Here is an 11,343-nt window from a genome sequence, read left to right as displayed (position 1 = left end):
AAAAGATACGATATAAAGAAGTAACCAAGTAACGGTTATAATTCAAAAATTGAAGAAATTTTGTTGCAAATTTAACAATTGAAAAAAAAATTTTTTAATCGTACTTGGCGTGCGTCATTGAGTACCCCAAATTTTTTCGGATGAATCACAAGCCATTTCTCAATTCCGTTTTTATTTAATCAGTTGTATGCTATTGATTTTGGTTATCGGTATGAAAAGGTTTCATGAACAAGACATTATTCTTTAAAACCAGCTTTGATGGCCTTGATGACTAGTCCGAATTATTCGTCGCGCTGCACACTGACTGCTAGATAATACTGTTTACAGAGGTCGTTCTATTTGGATGTACTTTAGTTCGACCTATCCGCGGGAAGATTTGAATAAAACTTTTGTTTTATTCAAAATGTAAAATTGGATTTGAAACGAAATTAAAGTTTCTTCGAACTTATTCTTAGATTTGTTTGACTTACTCCATACACAATTCAGTTTTGCGAAACTTTTATGAAATAATAATTCATTAATTATATTTATGCATTTAAAAGGTCCACCTATTTATAAATTTGCATACATTACAATTACATTCATCAATCCTGAAAAAATTTGGGGTACTCAATGACGCACGCCAAGTACGATTAAAAAATTTTTTTTTTCAATTGTTAAATTTGCAACAAAATTTCTTCAATTTTTGAATTATAACCGTTACTTGGTTACTTCTTTATATCGTATCTTTTTGTAAAGTATCACTCTTTATTTCACATCTTTTTGTAAAGAATCAAATTTTGTTTCAAATAAATTTGAGTTCTATGAACGTGGACTTGGCGCGTTTTTTACAGTGAAACTGTTTTTGTTCGGATTTCATATCTTTTTGTAAAGTATATATTCTTTGAGTAAAACATGATTTAAAGATCGAAACGAATTAAAACATTAAGGTTAAAAATCATTTTATTTAAAATTAAACAAAATTATTTAATTATTTGTTTATTTAAAATCATATAAGAGGTATATAGAAAAAAACTTAGAATTGCACCTAAGGAACATTACGCAATTCGAGAACTGAGCCATGCATAGTTTGTGTTTGAGGCAACACAACACAACTGGCAAAACCAAGCGAGGATTTGTCCGTTTTGCAGTTAAAAGAAAAATATTTTAAAAAACTAAAAACACGGTTTGAGAATTTTTTCATTTAAAATTAATCGAAATTATTTACTTTTTTATTTATTCAAAAATTATACATCATAAAGACGTTTTTTAACTATTATTGCACGACTCATGATGTGAAGCATCTGAAAGTGCTTTACGATCGAAAAATTTTTTTGACTTATTTCGGAATAAAATTTGGTAATCAGCAAAGCCTTGGAACTACAGTCGATAAGGTTACCAACTTTAAATAAGACGAAATTTTCATAACAAGATATTAAAATAGTTATTAATTAATGGAAAATATAAGTGAAAATCTTATTTATCATGCTTTTCAGCGTTCGTCTCTGCATTCAACGTATATAAATATGCACGCACAGGAAATCTTCACATACACGACCAAAAATTTGCAGACATAAAATTTTCACAAATAAATACAATATATATGCACTCACGTTGAATGCAGAGACGTACGCTGAAAAGCATGATAAATTAGATTTTCACTTATATTTTCCATTAATTAATAACTAATTTACTAACTATTCAGATTGATGCTGTATATTAAGATTTTTCACAATATCAATTCAGATTATTTTATATAAATTTCATAACGACGAGTACAATTAAAAGTTCATATTTTGTTTGATTGGATATTCACTTTTTTCTTGTAATAAATCTTAAATTTAAATGTTCCCGGGCATCTGGAAGGAAATTCACTGCGTCACAAGTATTAATGCGCATGCGCGACATAGCTACAGTGGTAATGAGATGTTAATTAATTAAAATTGATAATAAAAGGCGATAAGACGTTAATTATGATCGAACAAACGAAGATTATGAAAGAACAAACGAAAATGAATATTAATTAATTGATAACAGGAAGAAATAAAATGACGATAAGTTAAAGGGGGCTAAGTTGAGGTTGAAGATTCAATTATTTAATTATAAATAAACAATAAACGAACAAACAACAACAATCGACGGACAATAACGAACAAACGACGAACAAACGATTGGAGCATTGAAAAATTAAAAAAGTGTGAGAATCAAAATTGATGGGGACCAGCTTTAGCAAGCCAACTTTTTGGATTTACAACTTTTGCCACCAACTTTCTTGGTGTATGGACAAATATTCTTATTTGTTCATAATATTTTATAAGAATATAAGGTTGAGATAGGGATTATGGCTGGTTTTGGCACATTCTTGAGACCTACGATTTTCTGGCTAAGAATTAACGGCTTCTACTGATTGTGTTTATCATTTAAACAGCTGAAGCGGTCGCCACTCGACGTGCCTAAGCAGTTGTGGCCTTGTAACATTATATTTATAGATTTTTCTTCGAGCAAAAAAGGTCGAAATCTAGATTATGTGCAGTATTTGCTTTCTTCAAGGCCTACGGCTCTGTGGCAATAATGTTTTGGCTTCCATTGATTGCTCCTATCATCTTTAGAGTGAAAAGGGTCACCCCCGACTTGTCTAAGCTGTTCATTAGCACATAATTTAAAATTTTCATATCTTTTTCTAAAAATATGAGCTGGAAATCAGGATTAAAGCCGGTTTTCCGCCCATTTTTGACCGCTTATTGCACTGTGACTAAGAATTTACGTCTTTTATTAATTGTTATGATTTTTTTTAATACGAAGGTAGTTGGCCTTGAGGTGCCTAACCTCTCACGGTCCTATAACTTTATATTTTTGAATATTTTTCTCAGATAATACAGTTGAAATTTAGATTTTGCCAGGTTTTGACCAATTTTTGAGACCTACGACTTTCTGGCTAAGATTTAACAGCTTTTAAAAATTGTTATCATCATTTTAACAGCTACGGAGGTCGCCCTTGACGTGCCTTAGCAGTTGTGGTATTATAATCTCATATTTTAAAATTTTCCTTTAAGATAATGAAGTAAAAATCTCGATTTTGGCTTTTCTTTAAAGCCGACAGATCTGCGACTCCGACGTTTTGGCTTCCATTGATTGCTATTATTTTGTTTAGAGTCGGAAAGGTCACCCTTGACTTGCTTAATCAGTGTATCAACCTATAATTTTATATTTTCATATTTTCTTATGAGAATATCAGCTTAAAATATAGATTTAGGAAGGTTTTTACCAATTTCTGACGCCTATGGCTCTCTGGCTGATAATTCACGGCTTCTATCAATTGTTTCCATTATTTCAAACGCGAAGGGGGTCGTCGGTGACTTGCCTTAGCAGTTTTGGCCCTATAACTTAATATTTTTTGAACTTTTTCTTAGATAATGAGGTAAAAATTTGGATTTCGCTTGGTTTTCGCCTATTTCTAAGGCTTATAGCCCTCTAGCTGAGACTTTATTGCTTCGATTAATTGTCCTTATTATGTATACGGTGGTCGCGGTCGTCTATGATGCACCTTAGCCGTTCGTTAGCCTGTATTCTTATATTTTTATTTATTTTTCTGAGAATATCAGCTTGTGATCTTGAATTTGGCCAGTTTTAGACCACTTTTGACACCTATGGCACGCTGGCTAAGAATTCACGATTTTTATCAATTGCTCTTAACATAATAAGCGCAAAGACGGTCACACGTAACGGACCTAAGCTGTTGTGGCCTTATAAATGCAAATTTTTAGATTTTTTTTTGAGAGATAATGAGGTCGAAAACTAGATTTATGCCAGTTTTGGCCGTTCTTCGAGGCCTACAGCTCTGTGGCTGAGACGTTTTAGCTTTTATTAATCTTTCATCATCTTTAGAGTAGAGAGGGTCGGCCTCGACTGGCCTGAGCAGTTTGTTAGCCCATAATTTCATATTTTCTTTTTTTTTTCTAAAAATATCAGCTTGAAATCAGCATTTAGGCCAGTTTTTGCCCATTTCTTAACTTTAGGGCACTTTTTCTAAGAATTAGCGTTTTCTATTAATTGTTCTAAATTATTGTAACAGCGGAACGAGTCGTCCGTGACGTGTCTAAGCACTTATGGTCATATAACTTTATATTTTCAAATATTTTTCTAAGATAATGTGGTTGGAATCGGGATTTCGCCGGGTTTTGCCTTATTTCAGAGGCTCATAGCACTCCTATCATGTTTACAATGATCACGGTCGTTCTCGATGCACCTGAGCAGTTTGTTACTCTACATTCTTATATTTCCATATTTTTTTTCAAAAATATCAGCTTGAATACTGGATTTAGGCCAGTTTAGGACCATCTTCGACCCTTCGAGAAGTCCGTCTAACAATTTGGGTCTTTCATTAGTTGTTCTCATTATTTTACGCTCGGCAAGAGTCGTCCTTGACGTGCCTGAGCACTTATGGTCGTATAGCTACATATTTTTATTTATTTATCTGAGATAATGAGGTCGATATCTAGATTTGGGCCTTTCTCCGAGGCCAACAAATCGAAGGCTAAGAGTTTTGGCCTTCATTGATTGCTTTTATTATCTTTATCGTGGAGGAAGTCACCCTTGACATAACTGAGTGGTTTGTTGGCCTATATCCTTATATTTTCATATTTTTTTCTAAGAATATCAGCTTGAAATCTTGATTTTGGCAAGTTTAATCCAGTATCGAGATCTACGACTTTCCGGCTAAGAAATAACGGCTTCTACTAATTGTCCTCATCATTTCAGTAGCTAAGGACGTAGACATTTACGTGTCTAACCTGTTGTGGCCCTATAACCTTATATTTTCAAATTTTTTTTTTGAGAAAAAAAGGTCGAAATTTAAATTTAGGGCAGTATTGGCCCTTCTTTAAAGCCTACGGCTCTGTAGCAATTAGGTTTTGTCTTCCATTGATCGCTTAAATCATCTTTAAAGTGGAAAAGGTCACCCCCGACTTGCCTGAGCGGTTAGTTAGCCCATAATTTTATATTTTCATTCTGTTTTTGGAAAATATCAGCTTGAAATCTGGATTATCGCTATTTTTGGACCATCGTTGAGACCTACGACGTTCTGGCTAAAAATTAACGGTTTCAACTTATTGTTATTATCATGTTTATCGCTAAGGAAGTCGTACTTGACGTTGCTGAGCACGTATTGTCGTATAACTTTACTTTTCAAAATATTATTCTAAGATAATGAGATTGAAATCTGAATTTCGCCTGGTCTTGGCCTATTTCTGACGCTTTAAAATCTCCACCTAAGACTTTAATGGTTCCATTATTCGCTCTCATCATGTTTACAATGAACATGGTCGTTCTCGACGCACCTGAGCAGTTTGTTGGCCTATTTTCTTATATTTCCATGTTTTTTCCTAAGAATATCAGCTCGAGATCTTGATTTTGGCCCGTTTTCGCCTATTGTTGACCCCTATAGCACTCTGTATAATAATTTACGTCATTTATTCATTTTTCTCATTATTTTAAGTTTGGAGGTAGTCGTCCTTGACGTGTCTAATCAGTTGTGGTCCTATAACTTTATATTTTTCGATATTATTCTATGATAATAAGGTTTAAATCTGAATTTCGCCAGAATGTAAGCCCATTTCTCCCGCTCATAGCTCTCCGGCTAAGACGTTTTGGGTTCCATTAATTGCTCTTATCATGTTGACAATAGATACGGTTATTTTCAACGCACCTGAGTAGTTTGTCAGCCTATATTCTTATAATTCCATATATTTTGATGGGAGTATCAGCTTGAAATCTTGATTTCAGCCAGATTTGGCTCATTTTTGACTCGTATGGCACGCTGGTTACGAATTTAAGGCTTCAATTAAATGTTCCTAACATTATAAGCGCAGAAGAGGTCTCATGTTACGGACCTAAACAGTTGTGGCCTTAAAAATGGTGATATTTAGATTTTTTTTCAGAGATAGTGAGGTCGAAATCGAGATTTTGGCCAGTTTTGGCCTTATTCGAGGACTACAGCTCTGTGGCTGAGACGCTATGGATTTAGAGTGGAGGGGGTCACCCTCGACTTTCCTGAGCAGTTTGTTAGCCCATAATTTCATACTTTCATATTTTTATTTAAAAATATTATCTTGAAATCAGGATTTAGGCCGGTTTTCACCGATTTTTGACGCTTATGGCACTCGGTCTAAGAATTTCCGTCATCTATCCATTGTTCTCATTATTTTAACTTTAATGGAAGTAGTCCCCGACGTGCCTAATCACTTGTGGTCCTATCACTTTATATTTTTGGATATTATTCTAAGATAATGATGGTGAAATCTGGATTTTGCCTGGTTTTGGCCCATTTCTGGAGCTCATAGCCCTTCAGCTAAGACTTTGTAGGTTCTATTAATGGCTTTCATCATGTCTACAATGGACACGGTGGGTTCAGATGTAATTGAGCAGTTAATTAGTCTATATTCTTACGTTTCCATTTTTTTTCCTGAGAGTATCAGCTTAAAATCTTGATTCTTGCCCGTTTTGGCCCATTATTGACTCCTGTGGCATGCTGGCTGTGAATTTATGGGCTCTATCATTTGATCTCATTAATTCAGCAGCGGATGACTGTCATTCTTAACGTCGCGGATCAGTTTTGACCCAATGACTTTATATTTTCAAATTATATTCTAAGGTAATAAGGTTGAAATCGAGATTTTGGCGAGTTATAGCCTTTCTTTGAGGCCTACAGCTCTGCGGCTAATACGTTTTGGCGTTTATTGATTACCTTTATCATCTTTTGAGTGGAAGGGGTCTTCCTCGACTCGCTTGAACAGTTTTTTAGCGCAGAATTTTATATATTGATATTTTGTTTTCGAAATGCCATTTTGCAATCAGGATTTAGGCCAGTTTTGGCCTATTTTGACACCAATGGCACTCTGTCCAAGAATTTGCGTGTTCTATTAATGATTCTCATTATGTAAACCGCACGGGAATTCGTTTTGGACATGTCGAAACACTCGTGGTCCTATAACCTTGTGTTTTAAATTTTTGTTCTAAGACAATGATGTCGAAATCTAGATTTTTACCAGTTTGGCTTTTCTTTGAGGCCTACAGTGTTACGTCCTCGTCACCCTTCAACACTTTACCATAACGCACCTATCCAAAAATATCATTATTATTCTGGGAAATGCCCAGCATGAACAACTCATATGGACCGTTCCCGTATGATACCTTCATAAAATTTATACTTTAAAGGAAAATGTAAATTTAACTTGATTACTATGTATATGTATATGATTCGAAGAGTGTACACATATATATATATATATATATATATATATATATATATATATATTCGTACATAAGAGATACATATATATATATATATATATATATATATATAATTATATAATTTATATATAACTTTTATTATTAAGAAAATGCAGTAAGAATAAGGCAAATATTTGTAGCTGCACATATACAAATGATTCATGTGCGCATACATACATATTACAATGTTGTGTATATGCGCATATGGAAGTATATGTGTAGGTATAAATGTGATTTAAATATTAGATTCCAAAAATAATTATTTACAATAAATTAATTTAAACACAGATACTAAATTTAAGAAATAATATGTGCATGTATAACATACACTAAACTTTGCATGTATGAAAACATACAAACATTCTTCTCTATGTACAATTAAATTTATAAAAATATTTTATTTTATATATATATATTTAATACATAAATATTGCATGTATGACATACATACATAAAACATTTAGATGCAGCATGCATAAACATAATTTAATTAATTTGTAATACACCATCTTTGTACGAAAGAGAGCATACGAGTAGGTGAAGCAAAACATGAGTGGGCGTTAGGAATACCATGCGGTAACCTGAGTACCGGGCGGAGTAAAACAATAAGAGCAAGGCCCAAGAATAAAGAAAAGAAACGCCCGCAGCCAGAGTAAGCGACCAACTTACTCTTGCTGCTATCCTGATACTAAAAAATCGAGAAAAGACAGTCCAGAAGGGCTGTAAAACCCTCAAATTTAAAAACAAAATTACCAAAATAGTAAATTTGATTATTATCTAGTATCTATCATATTTTGGCTTTGTAATATTTAAAAAGTATCTATAATTTTTAATAATTTATTCGTTAATAACTTTATCAGATGACGACAGCATCTCAGATTTGTTTAAATAAATATGATTGCTTATAAAGCATATCGTATTTATTTAAATAAATAAAGATTCCCGGTATTTTATCTCCGATAACGCCGGAAGAGCTGGATCATCGATAAATTTTTGATGATTAAAACAATAACTATGGGAGAGTGTTTCTGCGTCTTTTCTCATAGCCCCTACCATGGGGGTCCATCTAATGTTACAATGTAAATAAAAGTCACTGCAGCCGCTAATTAATCAGTTCGTTTTTACGCTTCGTTACTGACGGGTGTGACCCCGTTTTGAGTTTTTACAAGTACAGTTTAGTGTGATTTCATTTTTATACGAGAATTTTCATTCTCATTAACGAATTCCAATCTTTATACGAGAATTTTCATTCTCATTTACGAATTCTAATTTTTTTACGAGAATTTTTCATTCTCAGTCATAGATTTCGATTTTATACGAGGAATTTTCATCCTTAGTCACTGATTTCAATACGAGGGTTTTGCACTTTCTTCCAGGATTTCAATTTTATTTCGAGGATTTTCATCTCATCTACGAATTCCAAGGATTTCATTTTCCTTCACGGATTCTTAACACATTAAAATTTTACTCACGGATCATCTCAAGGATACATCTAAAATTCAGTTAAATAAAATTTATTGTTTCCCCTTCGTTAAAACATTAAAGAAAGTGCAGTTATTTTTCTTTACTTGTGTTATATGGGCAATTAAAACAAATAAATTAAAATATTAGTCGTGGAAGATTTATAAAATTTGGTGAAATTAAAACAAGTGTGTGAAATTTAAAATTTAGAATTTCTTTTTCAGTTTTCTTTTTTCCTCACAATAACAGGTAACGATTTTATTTGGTTTACGAAAGTATGCTCTCTTTCCCTTTATCTAATACTGAATTTGTGAACAATTTGTGAACAATTGTTTTCCTAATAACACTAAATAATTTTACAAATAAATTTGGTAAACAGACATTGCATGTCAACTTTTTTTAACAAACCTTTCACACAAACAATAACTACTAATACAAACAAATAGAACTAGCATTAATTTTAAATAAGAGAATCTAATAAAATTTGAGGTTTCGTTAATTAACTCTACTTAGTTGAGTTATCCGACGGACAGAATCGAAGGTTATTAGATGGAGAGAGAAATCATGATACACATTTAACTTAGAATCATCAAAACAGAAATTAACGAATATTCTTTACATTAAAAGAATTTATTTGTCATACATAATCAACCTTCCATATAAAGATTTGTTTTATATGAAGGAGTGTTATTATTTTCGATCATCTAAATATTTCAATGAATTAATATTTTGTTTTCTTTATAATTCAATTCATTTTACAAGAATAATTCACGATAGAAAATTTTGTTTTACTACAATTCTAAAAATTGTTTTCTTAATTCTATTCAATTTTATTTTTTTCAACCTATTAATAAATAAAATCTTTTTATTATTTATTCGAATCAATCCAAGATACATTAAGCAAAATTTGTTTTTTTTTCTTTTGAATTTTCTTCAAAGGTTTCGATTTAAATAAAGACAGGAATATATTTATAATTTAATTCTTATCCATTATATAAATTTTTAAACTCATTTTGATGTTTCAATCGTAATCTGTTTGCAAGGTTGAACAATGACTTTTTCCATGACCATTGACATGTTTTATAAGATTTCATAAAAGGTGGATTTTACCCCTTTTTGGTAGACTTGTCATTCAGTCTATGGTAGGAAAATTATTGTTTTCAAATCCTGCTGGAAATCAGCTATTCACTGCCTGACTCAGTAAATTAGAATCTTGATAGAACTAAGATTTTCTACTTAGCCTTTTTGTATAATTTAAATTCAATTTACTCCCACGAAAATTTGTTTTATTATTTTAAGTCAATCCACTCAACTCAATGAACCCGTACCTAACATCCAAACCTTTTTTTTGCCATCCATACTCCCCTACTATCAAGGAAAATAGCTATCTCAAACTTTCCAAAAAAAAAATACACAATGATGAGTGATAGCAACTGAGAGATCGATCTGGGTTGGTCAATGATCCATTCATTGATTCACTGAGTGTATTAAAAATTTTCCTATCAATTCATTATTTCCGTTCTATCAATTTAATGCTAGTAAAACAATAAATAAATAAGAAGAATCCCAATCACTCAAGTCAAGTAAAACATCTAATTGTGAGTCAGTAAGTGAATTCTGCATTGCTAAGTCAGGAGCAAATTGATTACTTTATCTTTCTCTTCTAATTACTATTATTATTTCTGAGGGCGTCTTTCGGGACAAATATCGTTATAAAAATGTTTTCGAACAGAGTCAATGGCGCCGAAGGTACGCCGGCCTAGGGGCTCTGATCCAAAACCTAAATATTGTGATTGTGACTCCTGTACGGAGTATGACAAATTGTGTTCTGGTGAACGTTATCACCAACCACTAATCAGACCTAATTTGCCCTTCGTAAGGAAAGTCACTGTCCTTCCAAATAACTTTAGGGTTAAGAAACTCAAGTACAAACTGATCCCGATCACTGAGGTCGAGAGGCCCATACCTCTCATTTACATCGGCGACGCGGATCCAAGGTTCCATTTTTATGCCGATAGATTCCTGTCCGGACCTTCTCCGCTGGAGCCGTACACGGGGGTTCCTGACGACCACATAGAACTAATAGTCTTGGAGTAATTTTCAAAAGGAAAAGGTACCTTTTTTAAAATCGGTCCCCTTTTCCCACCAACGTAAGTAGAAATAAAATTTTTAACTTATTTTTTTTTTGAGATCAGGGATCATTCCTAGGAATCAGTAGATTTCTAAAATATAAAATCTCTTTTCCCCATTATCCCAATTAACATCGGGACGTAACATACAACACGGTAACTATAACGTTTTGGCCTCCACTGATTGGTTTTATCATCGTTAGAGTGGAGGAGTTCAAATTCGACGCACCTGAGCAGTTTGTTAGTACATAAATTTATATTTTCATATTTTTTTCGAAAAATATCAGCTTGAAAAAAGGATTGAGACCAGTTTTCTCCCATTTTTGTCACCTTATGGCCCTCTGTCTAAGAATTTACGTATTTTTTCAATTTTATTCATCATTTTAACTACGAAAAGAGTTGTCCTTGACATGCCTCATCACTTGTGGTCCGATAAATTTATATTTGTAAATGGTATTGTAAGATGATAAGGTCAGAATCTGAATTT

The sequence above is a fragment of the Microplitis demolitor genome, chromosome 2, assembly GCF_026212275.2.
Source record: "Microplitis demolitor isolate Queensland-Clemson2020A chromosome 2, iyMicDemo2.1a, whole genome shotgun sequence".
NCBI lineage: Eukaryota > Metazoa > Arthropoda > Insecta > Hymenoptera > Braconidae > Microplitis > Microplitis demolitor.
Note: the sequence above shows the minus strand (reverse complement) of the source record.